The sequence below is a fragment of the Sapajus apella genome, unplaced genomic scaffold, assembly GCF_009761245.1.
Source record: "Sapajus apella isolate SASKATOON/1434 unplaced genomic scaffold, GSC_monkey_1.0 scaffold25, whole genome shotgun sequence".
Taxonomy (NCBI): domain Eukaryota; kingdom Metazoa; phylum Chordata; class Mammalia; order Primates; family Cebidae; genus Sapajus; species Sapajus apella.
In genome coordinates, this window is record NW_022436965.1 from 25,126,774 (window position 1) to 25,142,667 (window position 15,894).

Genomic DNA, 15,894 nt, shown 5'->3' on the forward strand with positions numbered 1-15,894 from the left:
TCAAGAGGAGTTTAAAGAAACATGATGACAAAATGTAATATCGTATCCTGGATAAAATCCTAGGACAGAAAAAAGTACCAAGTAAAAGAGCACACTAACATTCAGGTTTCTGCAAACTCCTAAATATCAAAAAGTTCAACAAAGGCCTTAATATATACAATGACTACTTAAAATGATATATTTTTACTATATTACTTGTCAAAGTCTTCCAAAAAAATGGAGGTCTGTTAAAAAACTGTGCTAAGTGGCTTCTATTTTATCTTTTATTTTAATGTAGAAGTGGACCCAGCAGTGCTAAGTTACCCCATAGGCAGACAAAGCACAGGCTTGAGACACGAACAGAGCAGGGTATCAAAACCACTTATTTGAAAGAAGATGATATATTTCTCTAACTTATGGTTTGGTACTACTTATATTTTGAATTAGTTTGAACCATAAGAAATTACTAATACTTGACTATTTTTTATTGGAAGAAGGTAACTTTATATAGTTCAATCCAGGACGCAGAGGAATGGGCAGCCTGACTATGTCGTTTGGGGCATATGAAGTCTCCATCTGGCTCTGCTGCCAACCCAGTTTTCTTGCAGGCTCTTAATTTGGGTGGTCAGCTTTGTAAAAATATCTGCATAGTGCATGTTTTGACCTCCTTCTCTCATCTCACCTAATCTCGCCTCCCCTGCCCCAGAATAAGCAACCTAGTCTGGCAAGGCCTGGGGAGCAAAGGAAGCTTGGTTACCTCTCAAACCCATTAAGCACCTGAGCAAAGACAAAGCACATTTTGTGGGAAGTTTTTTGACACTCAAGAAAATCTCCATCCTCAGTGAGCTCAGTAGAAATTAGTTTTTGTTTGGGGGAAACCAGAGCCTATGATTTTGTGCAATATTTCCTGAAGGAGCTAAGAGTTTCAGTAGAGAGTGAGGAAACCTTCTGGAATGAGGGTCTGGAAAAAAGTATTTGGTTTGTTAAAAGGCTCTCGTGCCCTGTATTTGACCTGCATTGCAGAGTCTTTAGTAATAAGGCAGTATTTTATCCTAGCTTCCTCCATCCCTCCCTCCTCCTTCTAACTCTGGATTTTTTTTTTTTTTTTTTTTCCTGGAGTAGCAGCCACAGAGCATGGGGTGAAAAGTCGCTGGAAGGACAAGTTGACAGATAGCATTTGGGTCACTGGGTCACTGAAAGGCGTCGTGATCTGGGCTCAGACAGAGCGATTTCCTCGGTGATTTTAATCTTTCGTCTGTTCACACGTCATGCCACCTGGACATAATGCAGAGAAATCTGGAGGCTTAACAAACCCTTCCCCTTGCCCCTAAAGCTCACTTGGACCAAAAGAAAGAGAGAGAAAAAAAGAGAGAAAGACAGGGAAAGACAGTTAACTCTCTCCCTGCCACCCCCATCAACAGCAGAAAAACCTAGGAGTAGAAAGACCTTGCTGGCAATTAGTAAGCTCAGGGCTTTGTCTGAGCAACAAGGGCCCTGTCTTTATGGAGACTGTAAATAATATAACAAGTTGCCCCATTTACTGCCTTAGACACATATACGTGTCAGCTTTATCCTTTTTCGTTGACCCTCTGTCTAGGTTTTGATTTACTTTCAAATATCTTGTCATAGATTCTCGGAAAACATTTATTTTGGTGCTGGGGGTTGGGGTGCAGGCAGTTGGAGAAAGGATGTAGAGAAAGAGCTACCCACGAAAGGAAATATTAATATCTTCCCCGTGACTGTGACCAGGCAGTCTGTTTTTCTTATTCCCCCATAAGTTTGTGAGCTATTTCCGACCAAGGGTGTTAAAGCTTAGAATTAATGGATTTCAACAAAGTGGATGTCGATGTTCCAGAGAAATGCTTCTGCTTAACATGTTAGCAATATGTGCCAGGTCATGCTTGATAGTGCTGGGGAGTGGGAGGAAAAGGCAGCCAAGAGACTGCTAGGAAGATGTTCTTTCAGGTTTCTTCCCTCTGGACAAATGGTGGAAAGAGAGAAAGGTTCTGGTGCTCGCCCCTTGCTCCCACAGAACGCCCATCATCTTCTGTTAAAGTACTTATCATTATCATGGTTATCTGCTTAGATATCAGCAGTAGACTATGAACTCCACAGGGGGACTTTATCTTTCAGATTTCCCAAAGTGCCTGGAATATAGTGTGACATTTTAAATATTTGCTTGTTCATTTTGTCAAACAGGGCTTAAGCACCTACTATTGCCAGATGGTCAATGAGGATACAATGAGGCATACATTAGGGTCTCTTTTCTTAAGTTGCTCATACTGTGGCCAGGGAGACAGACACACAAAGCTAACATTGATAATAACATGCTACAGATGCTTCCCTGGATGAACAGGGCTCCATGGAGGAAATCATGAAAGAGGGGACTGTTCTACTGGGGAGGGGAAAGGTGAATTAGGAAAGGTATAAATTCATTGATTGCAGAGGTACAGTTCAGAGGCTACACAGGCCAGTTGAAATGCTACCTCGACAGCCTTTGATAGAAGTAGCAGGGTCTGATATATTATTACCATCAGTGGGGATGAGAGGAGAAAGTGCCTTAAGAAGTAAAACGAAGGTGGTTCCACAGAACTCAGTGGCCACCAGTGACATAGGAGTTAAAAAGAAATTACTTCGCCAGATAGTAAGGGTATGGGGGTCCTAGGTAAGGCTTTTCCTTTTAATGAAAAGAAGCCCTAAATTATTTTCCTTTCTAACAAAGAGCAGCCTATAAAATCCAGCTGCAGAGATATTTACCGGCAGTTGTGCCAATCATGTTCAAGATGACAGCTCAATTGTCCCTTCTCTTTGTCAGCCACACGTACAACAAGAAACAGGAAGATGGCGCTGATCAACTGGAATGCCCATTTGCATAAGATTAGGTTTCCAGCCTTTCCCTTGTACTATGTAGATGTCGTAAGTGATCAAACCTCTCTATGAGCCCTACATAAATCAGACAACACCTCCCCATACTGTACTATAAAACAGTCCATTTGCACCAACCGCTCCTTTCTCCTGCTGGGAGACCCTCTCTTGGGCTTTGTCAATGTGAGGAAGTTTTTTCTCTTTCTTTTCTTCTTTTCCTATTAAACTTTCTGTTCCAAAACCCACTCCTCATGTGTGTCCATGTCCTGAATTCCTTCTCCACCGAGACCAAGCGCCAATATATATACCCCAGACAACAGAGCCATTTCACCAGGATATCGAGCCAGAAGGAAAAGGAGAAGTTGGAGATAACCTCATTCTGGCATTGGTGACTGAGTCTTTAAGAGTATGGTTCACCAATACAGGGAAAAGGAAAGAAAAAAGGAAGGTCATGATAGAGGCTCTAATGTCATGGCTGTGTTTATTAATCTCAATAATCAATTTAACTGTGTTTGCTCAGGTTATTACAATTGCCTTGGCTTTGAATAGATACAACTTCCCTTGTTGCCATTAACCCTGGAAGAACTCCATTTACTTGTGCCACCGTACAAGGGAAACATCACAGGCAGCAAATGTGTGAACTTAGATTGAGGTCTGGCTTGGAAACCCTGAGTCCCAGTATACTCACCTCTGTGCCAGATATAAGCTTTCATTCCCTGCCTGCCTACATCATTAGTTTGTGGTGAGGGTGGAATGAGATTAAGTACCTAAAAGCTACACAACAAAAGAAATGAGATATACAAGCTTTGTTACTCAAGAATTTGGAGAGACACTGGCCTTTCCAGCAGAATTGGGGTCACTGACAGAAGGCTAATGAAAATTAAAATTACACACTGCCTTGAAGTTAACAGACCCAACTCGTGAAGATAAAACTTATCTCAAGAGGGTATTTGCCAAGTGGCACTGCTCAAAGGAAAGCATTCTGTCAAATCATCCACCCAGCATGTGCTCTAGATTGCTGAGCTTTCAGGAGGCCCATATATCAGAGGAAAACTACAACTTCCTTGATAGGTCACCCCAATTTGTACAAGTGGTAATCCTAAATCTTGGCCAAATTCCGGTTTGGGCAATTCCATTTAACTTCTCATGATTCCAGCTTTGGCTTCACTGGGAACATTGTCCTTCCCTCCTGTCATCCACTTGGAAATTGCCACAGCTAGGCGAGATCTCACTACATTTTGATGTGTGCTGAGTAGATTTTCCTCTGCTTTGAAATGAAGATATTTTTCTTGTTAAACCAGTTTCCAGGTAACTTATTTTTAGAACATAGCCCCAGACCTTTTCTCAGTAACCAGGTAAATTAGAGAATGAGAGACCATAATAGCTGTTCTGGAACTTGTTTGTAGGGTCTGCAAAGGCAAAGAATTGCTAGTGGCCAGGCAGACCACATGAAGTGTGAAGAGGCCAGTGGTGTCCAAGACAAATGGGAGTGATAAGAACTGGAGAGTTCATTTCCCATCTAAACTCATTTTTTTTTTAAAGTAAAACATTGTATAGTGTAAACAAAACTCATTCCTGAGTTTAACTTGGTTTCTAGGTCACCATTTATTAATCCCTAATAATGTAACCTTTGAATCTTACCAATTAAAAACAAACAGAGGCACTGAGAGATATGATTTCCAGAGCCAGTTGAAGGCAAGTCTGTGTTACTGTCGTACCTCCAACACACAGTCCACATAGCTGGGCTTCCATTCCAGGTTGCTTTCTCTTCCAACCTTTAGAAATGTGGCATTATCCTTCACAGTTTCTCTGCTTTTCTAACATTCTTTCTTGCCATCTCTTATGCTAATGGTGTACATTTTTTGATTTTGATAGAAAGGATGCTGGGACTTTGAACGATATGGGTCCAGTCTTGGTTCTATCCCACACTGGCAGATCAACCTGGGCCGGCTTCTTAACTACTTTTGAGTTTCCTTATTAGTGGGCACTATTACAAACTAGACACTGCTCATCGCATTTAATTTAAAATTTTAATGCCATTCAAATTTTTAAAATTCTCTCTAAATAGTGCAGTAGGCCCATGTTAGGATAACATTTATTTGAAGATTAAAGTCACCACCTATATTTAAATTGATATTTTCTGTAATTGAGATGCTTCCCACCAAAAATGCTGTCCATCCATCCAGACTTTTATTAACTGCATTAGCCCCCATTAGAACTATTTTAGAAATTGTTTAGGAACATTGTTTTTAGAGAGATTTGGGATTAAAAACTTGTTCTGTCATTTAAAATTTTTGTGACCTTGAATAATTATGAAAGCTTAGTTTCCCAATCTGTAAAATGAAAAAAAAAATAGCTACTTCATTAGCATAATATTAAATGAGAGTGTGTGCAATGCCCCTGGCAACATATGCTAAAGTAAACTTTATATTACATAGTCAGGGATCTTCACTAACCCTCTTTCTTCCTTTCCTACCTTTTATGTGACCAAAACACAGATTTACTCTGGAGGAACGAACTGCTTTATTTTTAAAAAGGAATTTTAGAAACACATTTTTTTCTAGTTGAAAGAGTCTGGAAAACTGAAAAATATGACAAAATTTGAATGGAAGTAGCATTTGGTTGCTTAACATGAACCTGACAAATAAATAGATTTCCTTAAAGTTTCCCGGTAGGACTGTTATCCCTGTTGGTCCCCTAACTCAAATAACATATTAAAGAATAAGGGTGCATAATTTTTGAGGTCTGAACTCATTATATGCTTTTGATTTTCAAAGATATTTATGTTCCAAGTGAATGACAGGTGAGAAAACCTCCTGCCATACTCTCCCACATTCTCCACAAAGGGAAAATTTTGAGTGACAGTTTTGTGCTCATAATCCAACCTTTAGAGAAGTCTCCAAAGGGTTTCTTCTTTGAGCATGTGGAGACTTGGTTTAAGTGTAATGTTTGATTGGAGAATGATGAGGCTTGGACGTGTGATGGCATGGGGATTGGGACACGATCAAGTAAGGATGAAACGCAGGGTAGGAAAAATATTATTGGAGCTCTTCTTGCATTGTCCCTTTGCCTCAGTCCCCGAGGAATCCTGAAACTCTTCATCTGGTGGTGGAAGTAGCATGTGTAGTCTAAAATCGTTCTGCACTCATCCAGGGACTGAGTCCTTACATCTTTGAATTTTAAAGGTAGCGCCCTTCTCAAAGTTTGCTCCCTGGTTGGTGTTTGAAGCAAAATGAGAAATACCAGTCCTAGTGATGACCTTTGAATGTGCTGCATACCATAATTTCAAGCACTAGGAAAAACCCCTAGTAGATGAGTCCTGGATGTAGGAGCAAATAATTCTATAATCTGAACACTTGCGAGCTCAACCACCATATTTGGTAAATGGAGAAAATAAGGCCCAGAGAAACTAAATCGATCACCTAGACTAGGAGTTAGTAAACTATGACTCACAAACCAAATCTGGCTCATCACCTCTTTTTGTAAATAAGGTTTTATTGAAAAGCAGTCATATTCATTTACATATTACATCTGGGTGCTTTCATTTCACAACAGCAGAGTGTAGTAGCTGCAACAGGGATCATATGAGCCTCAAAGCCTAAAATATTTGTGATCCGATCCTTACAGAATGTTTGCTGACTTCTAATCTGAAATCACATAGTCAACTGGCAACAAAACCAGAACTAGAATTAAGGTCTTGAACCACACCAGAAGAGACAGAAATAATATGAAAATTCAAAAAAAAGCAATGTATATAAATACTTGGGGTCCTGGAAATAAAAGGAGTTATGGAACCTGATATATTTGTACTATTTGTATTGCCACTATAATAAATATTGGGATGCTTTTCTAAAACTACTAGTCCTAAACTTAACTTTAAGGTCAAAAATTAGAGATGAACTACATTAGTTCGCCAGAGTCCTCCATGGTCCATGCATCCATTTATCTAAGATAACTGTCAATCTGCTCATCAGACATGCTGTTGTTATACATTCTCTTTTTGTGCCTTTTTAAAAAAAATCCTGTTTAAGGATCATTCAGCATCCTAATGAGGATTTCATGAAGATTAAGCAGCAAGGGCATTTAAAGAACAAATCACACCCGACAAACTTCATAGCCTTTCACAATGTAATTTCAAATTAGCGGATGAAAGGAAGGCAAGGCATCTTATATCTCTGCCTTTTTGTAAAACACTTGTGACAGGATGTCTCACAAAATGTTAGTGGCAAAGCTACTTTATATCAGCCTTTTCCAATTCAAATGGCTTCAATTCTTCCACCTAGACCAAGGAGTTTAGGCACGGATGTGGCACCTCTGAGGTTACTAAGCAATATTACCATTAACCTTGCACTAAAGTCTTGGTCATCAAATATGTGGGTGATATTCAGATATATAATAACATCTCAAGGGAGGTCAAAGAAGAAAAAAGAATTAAATAAAAGTAATTATATGGACATGGACCCAGCCAAAAAATAATCTGTGTAGATAAATAATAAGCCAGTGTCTTACCCTTGAAGTAGCTCTTCCAAATTTGAGACCCAGAAGTTAATGAACACCTAAAATACTGAATTGGGAGTTGGGGTTACTGCTACTAGATAGGAAACATTTTGGTATAGCCTATCCTTATTCAAATTATGAAGATAAAGGTTTCTAAGCAGCATGGCAGATTGGTTGTTAAATAATAAAAGAAAAATAACCAATTCATTCATTTGTGTATTCATTCATTCATTCTCACTCACTCAAAACTGGGTGCCTGTCATGTGCTTGTCACCACTTTACTTCAAGTACAAAACAAGTATAGATCCTGCCCTTATGGAGTACTCTCTTCTCTCTGTCTCTCTCTGTCCCTGTCTGTCTCACTGTCTCTGTCTCTCTCTGTCTCTGTCTCTCTCTCTCTCTCACACACACACACACACACACACAGACACACACACACAGAGTTTTTCAGGAGATGCTAAGTACCAGGAAGTAAACCAAGCAGGATGATATACATTGACAGAGGAGTGGGGGACAGGCTGTACTATATCTGATAATTTGATGGAATGATGATTTGATGATTTTGTACTATATTTGATTATTTGATGAGGGACACACAAGAGGAATATGGAGAACAAAAGGAAAGGTCCTGGGAGCTGAGATCTGAGGGGCAGACAGGTGCAAAAGTAATATTATCTTGTAGGTTTTGATAAGATAAAGTTTGGTAAGGTAGCCGGGCGCGGTGGCTCACGCCTGTAATCCCAGCACTTTGGGAGGCCAAGGCGGGTGGATCACGATGTCAAGAGATAGAGACCATCCTGGTCAACACAGTGAAACCCCGTCTCTACTAAAAATACAAAAAATTAGCTGGGCATGGTGGTGCATGCCTGTAATCCCAGCTACTCAGGAGGCTGAGGCAGGAGAATTGCCTGAACCCAGGAGGCAGAGGTTGTGGTGAGCCGAGATCACACCATTGCACTCTAGCCTGGGTAACAAGAGTGAAACTCCGTCTCAAAAAAATAAAAAAAAAAAAAAGTTTGGTAAGGTAAAATCAATTTGTATTTTACTTTTATTTAGATGAGAAGCCACTTTAAGACAGAAACTAACAACTTAAAATGATTGGTCTGGTTTCTCTATGGAGAAGAGACAAGGGAGCCAGCCAGGTAGAAGGAGGAAGGCAGGTTGGGAGGACAGCACAATATTTTAAGTGAAAACTAATAGCAGCTTAGACTTCAGTGGATGCAAGCAGTGAAGGTGACCAAAAGTGGCTGGATTATGGATATATTCTGAAGTTATATTCAATAGGATTTATCACTTGTTTGCATGTGGAAAGAAAGAGAATAAAATGAGTCACAGATGACTTTAAGGGTTTTGGCTTGAACATCAAGATAGTGCAAATTGCCATTTTACTCAAATGGAGAGAATTGGGAAAAGAGACAGCTGAGGGAGTGGGAATCAAGAGTTCAGTTTATACCAATTCAGTGAAACAGCATTTGCACACGTCACCCTTCCTTATACCTGATCTTTCTGAGAACCTTCAGGAGTTCTCCGTCTTAGGACGCTAAGTGGCCTCATAAGCTGAAGTTCATGCCATGATAACCAACATTAGAGAGCAAGTATTATGCCCAAGATAAAAAACATTAAGAACATAGTGAAAAAGTCACAGAGCAGAAATATCACTGCCTCTACCAATGAAAAGCCAAAAGTTCAATCTGTCGAAAAAATTAGTAGGAAATAGCAAGGAGTAATTTGGCTTTTGGTCATGCGATATTCAAAAACAGGTCTTGAGGGGGGCGAATTTAGAAATGGAAAAAGAAGAGCAAAAAGAGGATTAGGGAAGATGGTAATTTGCATGCTGTCTTTGGAAAGCAGAGTTATGTGTGGGTTAGAATCTATTGTTCTCAGATTCAGAACAAAGATAACAAATAGTGTAAAATTGTGGCTTGTCATGATTAGCTGGTCACCTTCAGAAAGTTACTTCCTTTTTTGGAGCTTCAGTTTCTTTCTCTGTTGAAGATAAGGTAAAACTAGATAACTTTTTACCCTGTTCTCACCTTCCAACGTTTAATAAATTCTAGATTATGGCCACTCCCCCTGTGTCATTTCTCACCTCATGGCATGCTCCTCTCCCATGAGGTTTGTATTAACAGATGAAGAGGAAAGACATTCATTTAGAAAGATAGTAATAGCATCAGAAAAAAACAGAACTAAGGAAATGAGATAAAATTCTCTCTTGCCACCACAGAAGGTTATAAAACCTTTCCCTTAATCCTCCAGAGTCCACTTACCTTTTGAATTCTACCCCATATGTTGAAGTGGGAAGTGCCCTGTGCAATGCAAAATGTTCGACAGCATCCCGAACCTCTCCCCACCAGGTTCCAGCACCCCCGACCTCCTCCTGTAGAACAACTAAAAAACATTTCCAAACATTGCCAAATGTCCCCTGTGAGACAAAATTGTCTCTACTCGAGAACCACTGATCTGAGAGAAGCAGAGCTACTGATTCCATTTCCCTGCTTGAGTGAAACACCAACGTGGGCGGCATACCGTCTGACCACTGCTCATCACAGCAGTTTACAGCTAACAATATTTGCCCACGATATAAATTCCCATCCATACAATTAACTAAGACATGGCTTGTGTATTAGCATATCCAGCTGCTTGTTTGCCTTTCCCTGATATTTCAGTCCAAGTACAGTGGGTTGGCATAAATAATACACAGTCAGCTGAAGCCTGAAAGATACTGTAAATATCCAAGTTCTAAACTACTGTGGTTTTTTCAAGTATACTCCATACAAACCATTCTTAGCTTGAGAGGGAAAGGGAAAAAACCCAACCCTAATGTCATTACTTAAATAGGCCCATTAAAAATGAGCTGTGGGTGAAACACGCCTTTATTAAACAGATGACATTACATCAGGAATGATGAATCATAAAGTTTCTTTTCAGTATTACAATGGTATACGACCTTTTAAACTTTAATCATTCACCTCATATTCTGCACTACCGTCAGGTGTGCAGGCTTCTTGCTGATTACATTAACATGAGGCAGCTGGGGAGCTGCTGGCATCCATTCTCGCCAGGCTTTCACTAGCATGGCTCCGAGAGGCAAAGCCAGAGCTCGGGCAGCCCCAGGCCTGTCTGGAAAGCAAATCATGGCCTCCAGCTCAACCCTGGGTCCAGCAGTGACAGGAAAAGCACTCTTGTGTCTCATACACTGTTGTTCTCCCAGAACCTGGCGTAGCATCTAGTATACAGTGAGGACTCTATCAATGCTTTTGGAAAAAATCGCAAAGGTACAGGAATAATCTGTTACATTTGGACAGGACTTCCAGTTTAAAAGATCATTATTCAGTTTTCACGGGGAGTGGGTGAAGAAGGCCCAGTGTCACACTGGTAATAACTGATAGAACTCAGCTACAGTTTGGGTTCTTTCCACTGTGGATAGAAGACAATACTGTGCTGTTGATAAAAGCACAGGCTTAGCTTCCATGCAACCTTTCACAAGTCAATTAAATCCCCTGAGACACAAGGTCCTTCTAGGTTGATTGGGAGAAGTATTTGAGATGATGCATGTAAAAAGCTTGGCATGATGGATGACACATGGTAAGAACCCAATGAATGTTATTTATAACTATTTACAGCTTCATAAAATCTCCTGTGGACAAACTGAAAACTACAGAACCCTCAATGGAAAGCAAAATTTGAATTGTCATGACTATCATCCCTAAAATTTGATGGAGGCCCCAGTTAATCTGCATTTACCTTTCTCTTGCCCTTTTTTTCTTCCTAGTTGTTAGGAAGCTGAATAAGGGACAATTAGTCACTTGCCTCTTAATAGCCTCATCCCGCAACCTGGTACCAAAAATATCCCACAGCCCCTCTTGAGAAGTTTCATATCATGAAGTCTTTGTGTCAGTGATAATATATAACTAATATATAAGTTTTTGTTTTTGTTTTTGAGATGGAGTCTCACTCTGTCACCCAGGCTGGAGTATAGTGGCTTAATCTCGGCTCACTGCAACCTTCACCTGCCGGGTTCAAACAATTCTCGTGCCTCAGCCTCCCAAGTAGCTGGGACTATAGGCGCTCGCCACCACACCCGGCTAATTTTTGTATTTTTAGTAGAGACAGGGTTTCACCATATTGGCCGGGCTGGTCTCGAACTCCTGACCTCATGATCCACCTGCCTCGGCCTCCCAAAATTATGGGATTACAGGCGTGAGTCACCGTGCCTGGTCATAATTATTTTTAACTGTAGTTATTCTCACCAACATTTTAAATGGCACAGAAGAAAATATAAGGAGGTTCAAGAAAAATTTTAGTAAAGCTTGTTGATAGATTTGGAGGTTAATAAAAAATAAAAATTTTTGAAATAAATCTTTTGAGTTGTAGCTACGTAAGAAAACTAACATTTTCGAAGAAATCATCCATTGGTTTCTGTTCAGAGACAATATGTAAGTGTGGACAATACGCAAGTTTGGACAAAACCTTATTTTGTCCTGGGATAGCCTATACTATGCTCCTTATGAGACTTAATCCAAAATTAGGATTTCGATTTGATGAATCATTTAGTATACTTTAGCTATAACTTTCAGAAACACCAACTAACTTAACATAAATGATAATTAACGGAAAGTCAGGAGGTATGTTGGTATTAGAGTTCATTACCCTGTTGGCCCAACAATGTCAGCAAGACTCAGTTTCTTTCCATCTTTCAGTCAGCATTACCAGTTGTTGCTTTGGTTTTTGCCTTGTTTCCCCCGAGGCCTCTAAATGCTATCATACCTTTTCAACACAGTCGTAACCAGAGGTGGAAAAGGAAAGAAGACTACTTCCTTAAAGAAGTCACTTTCGTTAATAGCAAAGAAACCTTTCTCATGTTGTCTCCAATAGGTATTATTTTCTGTTCCATTGGTTGGATCTGGTTCCTATAATTACCCCCAAGCTAATCACTGGCAGAGAGAGTGAAATTACTATGATTGGTTTAAAACAATCATGATTCACCCCCTGAATCATGATTTAATACCCTGAACAAAGCTGAGGTTTTGCTTGCAACTTAGAAAGTGACTGAGAATGGGCCAGGCGTGGTGGCTCATGCCTATAATCCCAGCACTTTGGGAGGCCGAGGCAGGTAGATCATGAGGTCAAGAGATCAAGACCATCCTGGTCAACATGGTGAAACCCCGTCTCTACTAAAAATAAAAAAATTAGCTGGGCATGGTGGCGTGCACCTGTAGTCCCAGCTACTCAGGAGGCTGAGGTAGGAGAATTGCTTGAACCCAGGAGGCAGAGGCTGCGGTGAACCAAGTTCGCGCCATTGCACTGCAGCCTGGGTAACAAAAGCGAAACTCCATCACAAAAAAAAAAGAAAGAAAGTGACTGAGAATGATTATTGGGTAGACAAACAATTGTCTGTTATCCCATTAGTCATATTCTAGTTCACTGGTTCCTGAATCACCTTTTAAACATTCTGCACATAAGCTAAGTCGATTATATTACAGTCACTGGAGTGGGACACAGGAATCAGCACTTTTCGAAGCTTCTTAAGTGATTCTGAAGTGTAGAGATGTTTGGGGATGATTGTCCTAGCTATTGGCTCATGTGAGCCCCGTTAGCAAAAGCCTATTGAGGCATTTCCCTCCTGGTCCACAAGGGATCCTACAGGTCCAATTCGATCCCAGTGGACACACAAAGAAATCCCTTATGACTTATGTTGACTTGAACAGAATATGAAAATATGTCATCATACCACTACAGAATCAACACGATAGTCAAAATATGAGAGAGAACTAAAAGTTCCCCCAAATTAGCTGAATATTTTAAAGTATTAAATATTTAATTGTTTTATGATGTTTAAGCCAATTTATTATTTCCAAATGATGATTAAAATGGGATAAAATAGCCCTGCATCATAACTTACACTGGGGAGTTTCCGAATTGTAAAGATCATCTAACACAACCACTGGGGTGTTAGCTTTAAAGACATTTTACAAGGCCATAATTATTTTACCCATTTTTTCACTGCTGTGTCCTTAGTGCCTAGATGAACGTCCCATACCATGCCTGGGTTTATGACTCCTTGCTCAATTTCCTCATCTGTTATATGGGGACATGAATACCTTATATGACCTATAGGAGGAAGGAACAACTGCGTTTTGAAGATGCAAAACTGAGAGCCAGTTCTAGCACCACCCGCTGGGCGACATGCTAGGGAGTCACTTAATCTCCCCGAACTTCTCCAGGAAGACAAATTCTGTTTTGTACCTCAAATAGTCTCTCATGGGACTCCAGGGTGGTGGTGTATGTGAAAGTGCCTTGCAACATGTACATTCCTATACAGATAGGAGTGATTATTTTAAAGGAGATAAATGTAAATGTTCAATTAATGCAAGACAAAATTCACAGTGCCTTCTATCTGAAATGTGCACTTCTCTTTCTCCCTCTTCCTCTGTCGCTCTCAAAATGTTAATACGGGTCTCTTCTATAAATAACGATAGTGGCATACTGACATCCAGATTTAAACGCTGCAGCACAGCACCCTGTACAAGGAGAAGGCTGACACAGAGCTTCTATTTTTATATGTTTAGTGATATATCCAAGTGTCACTCAACAACAACAGGAAAGGAGCGACTGAGCTGATATCATTCACTCATATCTTCACCCCTCCCCCCGCCTACCACTCCGACACATCCGTGACAAGCGCTGCCTGGCTCCACCTGCTCACCACCTGTCAATATCTGGGTTGAAAAAAAAAAAAAGACTCCAGCACATGACTCTTAATTTTTATTAGTATAAATATAGATATTCTAAATAATAATCTATGCTCAGCACTTACACTGCAAGGCCACAAGAATTCCATTGCATTGTCTCTTGAAATGTTCTATCTCTGTATCAAATGATCCCTGCAAAGGCTATTCCAGACTTTTTAAGATGGGAATCAAAATAGATTGTGGCATTCAACTGAGATCACTGGGGAAATGCACGGAAATACCATGGACTCTGATTACAACTTCCGTCAGGGCACAGAATCAATTCTCCTGACTTCAGAAAAAGGTGCTCCTATGATTTTATCTCCTGAGCAAACCTATGCTATGGCCCCTTCCCCTTCCTCACAAATCTTTCAGAGGCTAAACTGAGGCATATTATCAAGGACAAGTAGGGGTAAGAGCCTCATCAACTAAAAATCAATGTGGCTCATCGCAGTCTCAAAGCACCTAGGAATGTGTCGCACAAAAAAGATCAAAGCCCACCCAGCAAACAAGTGACATGAAAACCCAACAGTGCTTGTGGGCAGAAGAAGAAGTGAATGCATGCCTTACTAATTCATTATTTGGGTTGTTATTCAATATGCTACATGTCATTTATTTCTCATTGTAGCAATTTGATTGACGTCATAGCAAAACAGAGACAGTTATGAAACCAGACAATCATAGGTTCAAATCCTGTCTCTGTAAGTTTCTGGATGTGTGACTTTTGAACGCATTATTTTACTCACATTTGTTTCCTCATCTGTCATAGATTTGGCAATACTTAACTTGGAAGATTATTATGAGGATATAATGAGAGTATATATGTAATATGTACTAAAGTGGCTGGTTATAGAAGCCATAGCTAATACAGTTGTCCCTGGTCCTTGGTATCTGCAAGGATTGGTTCCAGGACTCCCTGCAGAAGCCAAAATCTGCAGATGTTCAAGTCCCTTATATAAAGTGGTGTAGTGTTTGCGTATAATCAAAATAGCTTTAAAGCTCCCATAAGCTTTAAAATATGCTTTAAATCACCTCTAGGTTACTTAGAATACCTAATACAATGTAAATGTTACCTAAGTGTCCATCAATGGATGAATAAAGGAAATGTGATACATGTACACAATGGAGTGTTATTCAGCCATAAAAAGGAATGAGATCTAGTCATTTGCAAAAACATGGATAGAACTAGAGATCATCGTGCTAAGTGAAATTAGTCAGGCACAGAAAGGCAAACATCGCATGTTCTCACTTATTTGTGGAATCTAAAAATCAAGACAAACTCATGGAGATAGAGAGTAGAAGGATTATTACCAGAGGCTGGGAAGGGTAGTGGGAGGGTGGTAGGGAAGGAGGGGATGGTTAATGAGTACAGAGAAAAGTAGAATGAATGAATGAGACCTACTATTTGATAGCATAGCAGTGTGACTATAGTCGATGACAACTTCATTGTACATTTTAATATGACTAAAAGAGTGTAATCAGATCGTCTGTAACTCAAGGGATAAAGGCTTTAGGGGATGGAGACCTCATTCTCCATGATGTGCTTATTTCACATTACATGGCTGTATCAAAACATCCCATGTACCCCATAAATATATATATGTACCCCATAAATATATATGACTAGTATATACACACAAATAAAAAAAGGAATTTTTAAAATGTAAATGCTATGTAAATAGTTTTTATACGGTACTTTAAAATTTGTGTTATTTTTATTTTTGACATTTTCAATCTACTGTTTACCAATGTGAAAACTGTGGATATAAAGGGCTGATTGTACTTCTTTTAACCTGAATGCAGTGTTTCCGTAGACCCCGTG

General features: G+C 39.8%; 1 long non-coding RNA gene across 1 annotated transcript; it reads left to right on the forward strand.

Moving 5' to 3' along the window:
• Nucleotides 1-7,728: 7,728 nt before the first annotated feature.
• Nucleotides 7,729-9,139, forward strand: LOC116560241. Its single transcript, XR_004272871.1, has 2 exons — nt 7,729-8,049; nt 8,366-9,139. It is a non-coding gene; the product is annotated as an uncharacterized LOC116560241 (long non-coding RNA).
• The last annotated feature ends 6,755 nt before the right edge of the window (nt 9,140-15,894 follow it).